At 35.2% G+C, this 7500-nt stretch overlaps 1 protein-coding gene across 1 annotated transcript in view; it reads right to left on the minus strand.

Annotated features, from left to right (window-relative positions):
* LOC130236919 (bis(5'-adenosyl)-triphosphatase-like) overlaps positions 1–7500 on the minus strand; it is a 414240-nt gene that overhangs the window by 406453 nt on the left and 287 nt on the right. The gene's annotated exons all lie outside the window — the stretch shown is intronic.

Genomic DNA, 7500 nt, shown 5'->3' on the forward strand with positions numbered 1-7500 from the left:
ATCCAGTTCTGAAACCCATATCAAACGTAAATTTTCGCAAGTTCTAGTGTGTGTGTGTGTGTGTGTGTGTGTGTGTGTGTGTGTGTGTGTGCAAAGTTTTGTAAGTTTTTGAGCATGTTTAGACCCTCAAAAAGACAAAAGATTCATTTCAGAGAAGAACATATCCTACACTGAAAAAAAATGGTTCATTGGATTTACTAGATTTTTTAAGGTAACTGGTTGGACATAGTATGCCTGAGTTATAATGCTACGCTCACACCAGACACGAATGAAGCGTCAATCTCGAGTGATTTACATGTTAAGTCAATGCAAAGACGCGAATAGACATCCTGCGGTGCGTTTCGCATGAATGACACGGCACAAATGATGCAATTCGCGCAAATGAAGCAGCATGAGTTAGCATTTTGTGCGCATGAATCTTACAAATTGATCAAGTTGGAAAATCTGAACGTCAGTGGACATTCGTGCCGCGTTAACCAATCAGGCGCTTTCTGTTGTAGGGTCGTGATTATGACGTAGCGCCTGTTGTTGGTGTCCCATGGGGGACACTAGACAACACCTCACCAAACTGGGCTCAGTTCAGTCAGAAGCAGCGCTGAAAGCTTCCATCATCCAGGTATAGTTTCTGGAGGAGTTGATGAACACAGAGAACTGGGTGTACCTCTGAAAGGATCTAGTGGACTCAGACACGGGGCCGAGCGATGGCGCTGTTTTTCAGCCTTCCTAAAGCACATAAAGCTACTATTTCAATAAAATCCATATTAGCCCTTTAGCAACGAAGTCACTGGACAGATAAAGCACATGACCAGAATCCACCACATCGCCAAAGCCTTTACTAGATAACACTGCTCAAATTTGGTGCTATTCAGATTAAATCTCTAGGAAGAGGTTGTTAAAATACAACTGATGGAACTTGAAATGTATTATTATTATTATTATTATTATTATTATTATTATTATTATTATTATTATTATTATTATTATTTTATACTTCCTGTTAAGTTTTGGATATCGCTCCAAGAGACCTTTTTGTAAGTATTAAGGTGTTTCAGGTGGACGCCATTTTTTATGCATGCGTGAATTGTAGCTGGAGGGCCAGTTCGTCAAATGTGTATAGGTGGCACTGTTGAGCCATTTTGCCACATCTAGTTCTAAAACCCATATCAAACGTAAATTTTCGCCTCTTCTGGTGTGTGTTTGCAAAGTTAAGTGAGTTTTTGAGCAAGTTTTGACCCTCAAAATGTGATTCATTTTAAAGAAGAAGAAGATCTCACTGAAAAAAAAAAGATTTACTGGATTTACAAAGACAAGTTAAGGTAAGTGGCTGCAAACAATGTATATGAGCTGAATTTAAACAGACAAAATTAATTTAATAATGTTCAACATAATTTGTTTGTTTACATTCAGCCCTTTCCCAGTACTGGGTTGCAGCTGGAAGGCCATCCGCTGCTTAAAACATATTCCAGAATAGTTGGCGGACCATTCTGCTGTGGTGACTTCTGATAAATAAAGGACTAACCTGAAGGAAAATTAATGAATAAATTACCTTAATTAATAAAAAAACTTTAAAAAATGTGTAAATCTATTAAATTATTTTTTTTTCAGTGTAACATGCCTTTTTCTTGCTATTAATTGCATTACCGTTACATTTACATCACCCAAATTAGTCTAATCTCATGTGTTAGCTTCCTTTTTGGTTGAAGGTGTTGCGTTTTAACCCTGACTCTACAGTCTCTAACATTATCGAATGTAGTTTTCGAGGCCTTACAGTCACTGTGAAAGAAGTGACAAGGAAGAAAATGAAAGTAATTCATACAAAACTGAAAAGCACATGGGCAGCATGACTCGTTGCCTGGCACATGTATTCCCACTGGGAGGAATTTAACATGCCACAACTAAGAAAAGTACCAACCGTGGGGTGGTCGGATCGGTAAAGCACTGAAGCAGTGGGTGTTTTTTTTTCCTTTGGAGATCTGTTTTGACATGCATTCACAGCTCTGCTAAACACCTCATTTAAAATGTCAAAAAGACAAGTTGAATAAAATGTTTAAAAGAAATGAACGGTGAGTTTAATTAGTATTTATATTTTAGCAGTGGTTCCCATTGCTCAGGGTAAATTTAGGAGTAGGGATTTGAACAATTTTACAAATACTTTAGCCACTTATTCTGTTTTCACTATTAAAAACCCTGCACGTGTCTTATAATCAGAATCAGAACCAGAAAGAGCTTTATTGCCAGGTATGTTCACACATACGAGGCATTTGTTTTCATGACAGAGCTTCTACAGTGCAACAGAATTACAGAGACAGGACAAAAAACAGATAATAAATATATGCAAATATATTAATATAATGCAAATATACAAATTGACAAGTGTGTGTACAGCTATATTACTATAAACAAAGTTATATGTGCAGCTGTTATCTGCAAATAACTTGAAACTATTTACTTGTTAAGGGAATAGTTTGGCCAAAAATAAAAATGATCTCATTATTTGCTCAACCAGTTTAACACACAAGAAGATATTTAGAAAAATGCTTGAAAATATCTAACAATTCACTTCAATTTGATTTTCCTTCTATGGAAGGCAATGGTTACAGGCCAATCATTCTTCAAAATATCTTCTTGCATGTTAAAGTAAACTACAAAGTAACTACTTTTGCCTCTTACTCTTTTTTTATCCTTAAATACATTGTTTGTGCCATATAAGTTTGAACTATTTAACTGTTAAAGGAATAGTTTGGCCTGAAAATTTTCATTATTTACTCAAACTGTTAAACACATAAGAAGATATTTTGAAGAAAGATTGAAAATATCTAACAAATGACTTTCATTTGTTTTTCCTACTATGGATGTCAATGGTTACAGGTTTTCCACCATTCTTCTAAATATCTTCTTGTGTGTTAAAGTAATCTACTTTAGCCTCTTACTTTATTTTTACCATTAAATACACTGTTTGTGCAGTGCAACTTTAAACTATTTAACTGTTAAGGGAATAGTTTGCCCTGAAAATAATGTCATTATTTACTCACCCTGTTAAACACACAAGAAGATATTTTGAAGAATGATTGGAACCTATAACCGATGACTTTCATTTGTTTTTCCTACTATAGAAGTCAATGGTTACAGGTTTTTTATCATTGTTCAAAACTTATTTTGTGGTAGAGTAAGCTACTTTAGCCACTTTTTTTTACAGAGACAGGACAAAAACAGATAATAGATATATTTTAAAAATAGAATTAGTGAATGCAAATATACAAATTGACAAGTGTATGTAGAGCTATATTACTATAAACAACGTTATATGTGCAGCTGTTATCTGCAAATAACTTGAAACTATTTACTTGTTAAGGGAATAGTTTGCCCAAAAATAAAAATGATCTCATTATTTGCTCAACCAGTTTAACACACAGGAAGATATTTAGAAAAATGCTTGAAAATATCTAACAATTCACTTCCATTTGATTTTCCTTCTATGGAAGGCAATGGTTACAGGTCAATCATTCTTCAAAATATCTTCTTGCATGTTAAAGTAAACTACAAAGTAACTACTTTTGCCTCTTACTCTTTTTTATCCTTAAATACACTGTTTGTGCCATATAAATGTAAACTATTTAACTGTTAAAGGAATAGTTTGGCCTGAAAATTTTTATTATTTACTCAAACTGTTAAACACATAAGAAGATATTTTGAAGAAAGATTGAAAATATCTAACAATTGACATTCATTTGTTTTTCCTACTATGGATGTCAATGGTTACAGGTTTTCCACCATTCTTCTAAATATCTTCTTGTGTGTTAAAGTAATCTACTTTAGCCTCTTACTTTATTTTTACCATTAAATACACTGTTTGTGCAGTATAACTTTAAACTATTTGGCAGTTAAGGGAATAGTTTGCCCTGAAAATGATGTCATTATTTACTCACCCTGTTAAACACACAAGAAGATATTTTGAAGAATGATTGGAACCTATAACCAATGACTTCCATTTGTTTTTCCTACTATGGAAGTCAATGGTTACAGGTTTTCGATCATTTTTTAAAATATTAATTTTTGTGTTAAAGTAATCTACTTTAGTCTCTTACTGTATTTTTACCATTAAATACACTACTTGCACCTTATATACCTTTAAACTATTTATATTACTTTGAACCTTATACGTATAACTTTAAACTATTAAACTGTTAAAGGAATAGTTTCCCTAAAAATTAAAATGACGTCATAATTAATTCACCCAGATTAACACACAAGAAGATATTTTGAAGAATGATAGGAACCTGTAACTACTAACTTCAATTTTTTTTCCTACTATGAAAGTCAGTGATTACAGATTGTCAGTCATTCTTCAAAATATCTTCATGCGTGTTAAAGTAAACTACAACGTAATCTACTTTAGCTCTTTTACTCTATTTTTACCATAAAATACACTGTTTGTGCAGTAAAACTTGAAACTATTTAACTGTTAAAGGAATAGTTTCCTCTGAAAATGACGATTATGTTATATTTAATTCACCCAGTTTAACACACAAGAATATATTTTGAAGAATGATTGTAACCGTTAACGTCCTTTTGTTTTTCCTTCTATTGAAGTCAATGGTTACTGGTTTTCAATTACTTTAAAATATGTTTGTGTGTTAAAGTAAACTACTTTAAAAATAAACTTTTACTCTGTTTTTAGCATTAAATACACTGTTTGTGCAGTATAACTTTAAACTATTTACCTGTTAAAGTAATAGTTTGCCCAAAAATGAAAATTATGTCATTATTTGCTCACTCTCTTTAACACACAAGAAGATATTTTGAAGAATGACTTTTTTCCAACAATGGAAGTCAATGGTTACAGGTTTTAGATCATTCTTCAAAATATCTTATTTTGTGTTCAGTAGAAGAAAGAAAGATTTGGAACCACTTGAGTAAACAGCAAGAAATGTTTGGGGTGAACTATCCCTTTGAATATTTCCATGCTATATGTGTGTAGCTTCACATGTCTGTGTGTTTGTGTGTGTTTGAGAGAGAGAGAGAGAGAGAGAGAGAGAGAGAGAGAGAGAGAGAGAGAGAGAGAGAGAGAGAGAGAGAGAGAGAGAGAGCATTCATAAATGTGTGAAAGAGAGATAAAAAGAGATTGAAAGGTCAGCACGGTACACCTAACGGAAATTGTCTTTGCATTTGGCTCAATCAAAGGCAGATAATGTTAATAGTGAGAGAAATGTGAGAGATATTCGGTTGTTCTTTTAAGCCTGTTTTAGAATGTGCCACCAAAGGGCTGCTGAAAAAATGGCACTTTCATACACTTTATGAAAATGTATAGCCTAATTCATATCATGCAGGTAATCGCTGTCCACCTAATGTAATAATCTGTGAAGTCTTTCCACTTTGACTGTGAATAATCCATTCACACACATGTGAACATAGAGAAATGAATACAAGCTTTGGTAGGTTTTCCCACATCTGTCATCGCATTGTACATCAAGTTAAATATTACACAAATCACAGACACACATCTGTGCTCATGAACACAACTGCCCATCATTGTGGCCTTATATATACGGCCACTTTATTAGGTACACCTGTCCAACTGCTTGTTAACGCAATTTCATAATCAGTCAATCACATGGCAGCAACTCAATGCATTTAGACATGGTCAAGATGATCTGCTGTGGTTTAAATCGAGCATCAGAATGGGGAAGAAAGGTGATTTGAGTGTCTTTGATTGTGGCATGGTTGTTGGTGCCAGACGGGCTGGTCTGAGTTTTTCAGAACCTGCTGCTCTACTAGGATTTTCACGCACAACCATCTCTAGGGTTTACAGAGAATGGTCCGAAAAAGGCAAAATATTCAACGAGCGGCAGTTCTGTGGGCACAAATGCATTGTTGATGGCAGAGATCATTGCTGACCATGTCCATCTCTTTATGACCACAAGGTAACCCATCTTCTGATGGCTACTTCCAGCAGGATGACACACCATGTCATAAAGCGCGAATCATCTCAGACTGGTTTCTTGAACATGACAATGAGTGACACTGTACTCAAATGACCTCCACAGTCACCAGTTCTCAATCCAATAGAGCACAACAAAGCGACACGCGTGGCGTTTTCAACGTTGCTTTACACGCGATATGAGAATATAAAGAGTTAACCTAATACAGTACACGCGGTTACAAGTAACAAAACACAACTAAAACATAATTTGAATGCTAGAGTAAACGAGGCAATAATTTTAATCGCACATACTTACACTGGTGAAATGGGGGAAGAAACTGATCCATGATCCACTGATCCATGTTCTGACAGTCTTTACTGATCCTTCCTTTAATATCTATCTGCACAGCGTGACTTCATTCGACCGGTGTGTGTGTCTTTTTTTCTGTTAGTGGGCGGGGCTGCAGGTTTTAAATCTCCCGGGGTTGCGCGCGCAACTACTTGTGTTTCGTAGTCGCGTCATCACGAAACACCTAATGACTCGTTATCAAGACGACTCGTTTGAAGCACTATGAGTCGACTCTTTTATAGATGAATCAATAGTTTTAAACACTGTACACTTACAGATTTAAGCCTTAGCTGGATATTTCACTTCACTTAGAGCTATGTTACACACTACATGGAAGGGCATTTTCAAAAACCCATAATATGGGCTCTTTAAATCTTTTAAAGTCTGCAAGCTGCCAGTTTGGATGTTGATAATACCAGTTTTTAACCAGTTTGATAAGATGGCTGTGAGCACACTCAGCCTTGGGTAAGAAACAGATTGTACTTTGACTGTGAGTTCTATTCCTTCGTGGATCAATATTACAGGTCTGGGGTCAGCTCTGAATACCATACTCTGGTGGCCCTAGTAATACCCTAAGTAATCACTGGAAGATATTGTTCGGAATTACGCACATGGAAATTTTCTAAGTCTATCTGTGTTTTAGCCAATCAGGTTAATAGGCTATATGTATGACGCAGCTAATGAGAGTTATGTGAGAGTATTTGTTGTTGTTTTGACACTTCTGCTGATGAAACTGCAAACTATCTTCAGTAAACTTTCCTTTTAATTGAATCTCTGGCTCCAGCTCTTATTCATCTGATAGTCTGGTCATAGTTTAGGTTAAAACTGTTGATTTCCATACAGAACACATGAAGAAAGCCCAGACAGCAGCTGAAATCTCTCTGTAGTTCTTTAGCAACCCTCCGCCCTTCGTCATTGTAAATGAATATCAGCTGTTTCAGTTTAACATCTACATTAGCAAGAGGATCAATGATCCAAAACACAGCCAAGGAAACTCTGCATTCAGAGAAAGAAATTCAAGCTGTAGAATGGCCCAGCCAATCACCTGACTTGAATCCAATAAAAAATACTAATCAAAGATCAGATTAGATAGACGGATGCACAGAACCATCAAGATTGTAACACTCAAACAGTATTGTTTGGGTTTTTACCAAAATCTGCTTCACTTCCATGTCAACAGCTCCTTTAGAAATAATATTCCCAGGAAAAAACATGACGTGTTCAATACTTA

Source organism: Danio aesculapii, chromosome 11 (genome assembly GCF_903798145.1).
Source record: "Danio aesculapii chromosome 11, fDanAes4.1, whole genome shotgun sequence".
In the NCBI taxonomy this organism is placed as follows: Eukaryota; Metazoa; Chordata; class Actinopteri; order Cypriniformes; family Danionidae; genus Danio; species Danio aesculapii.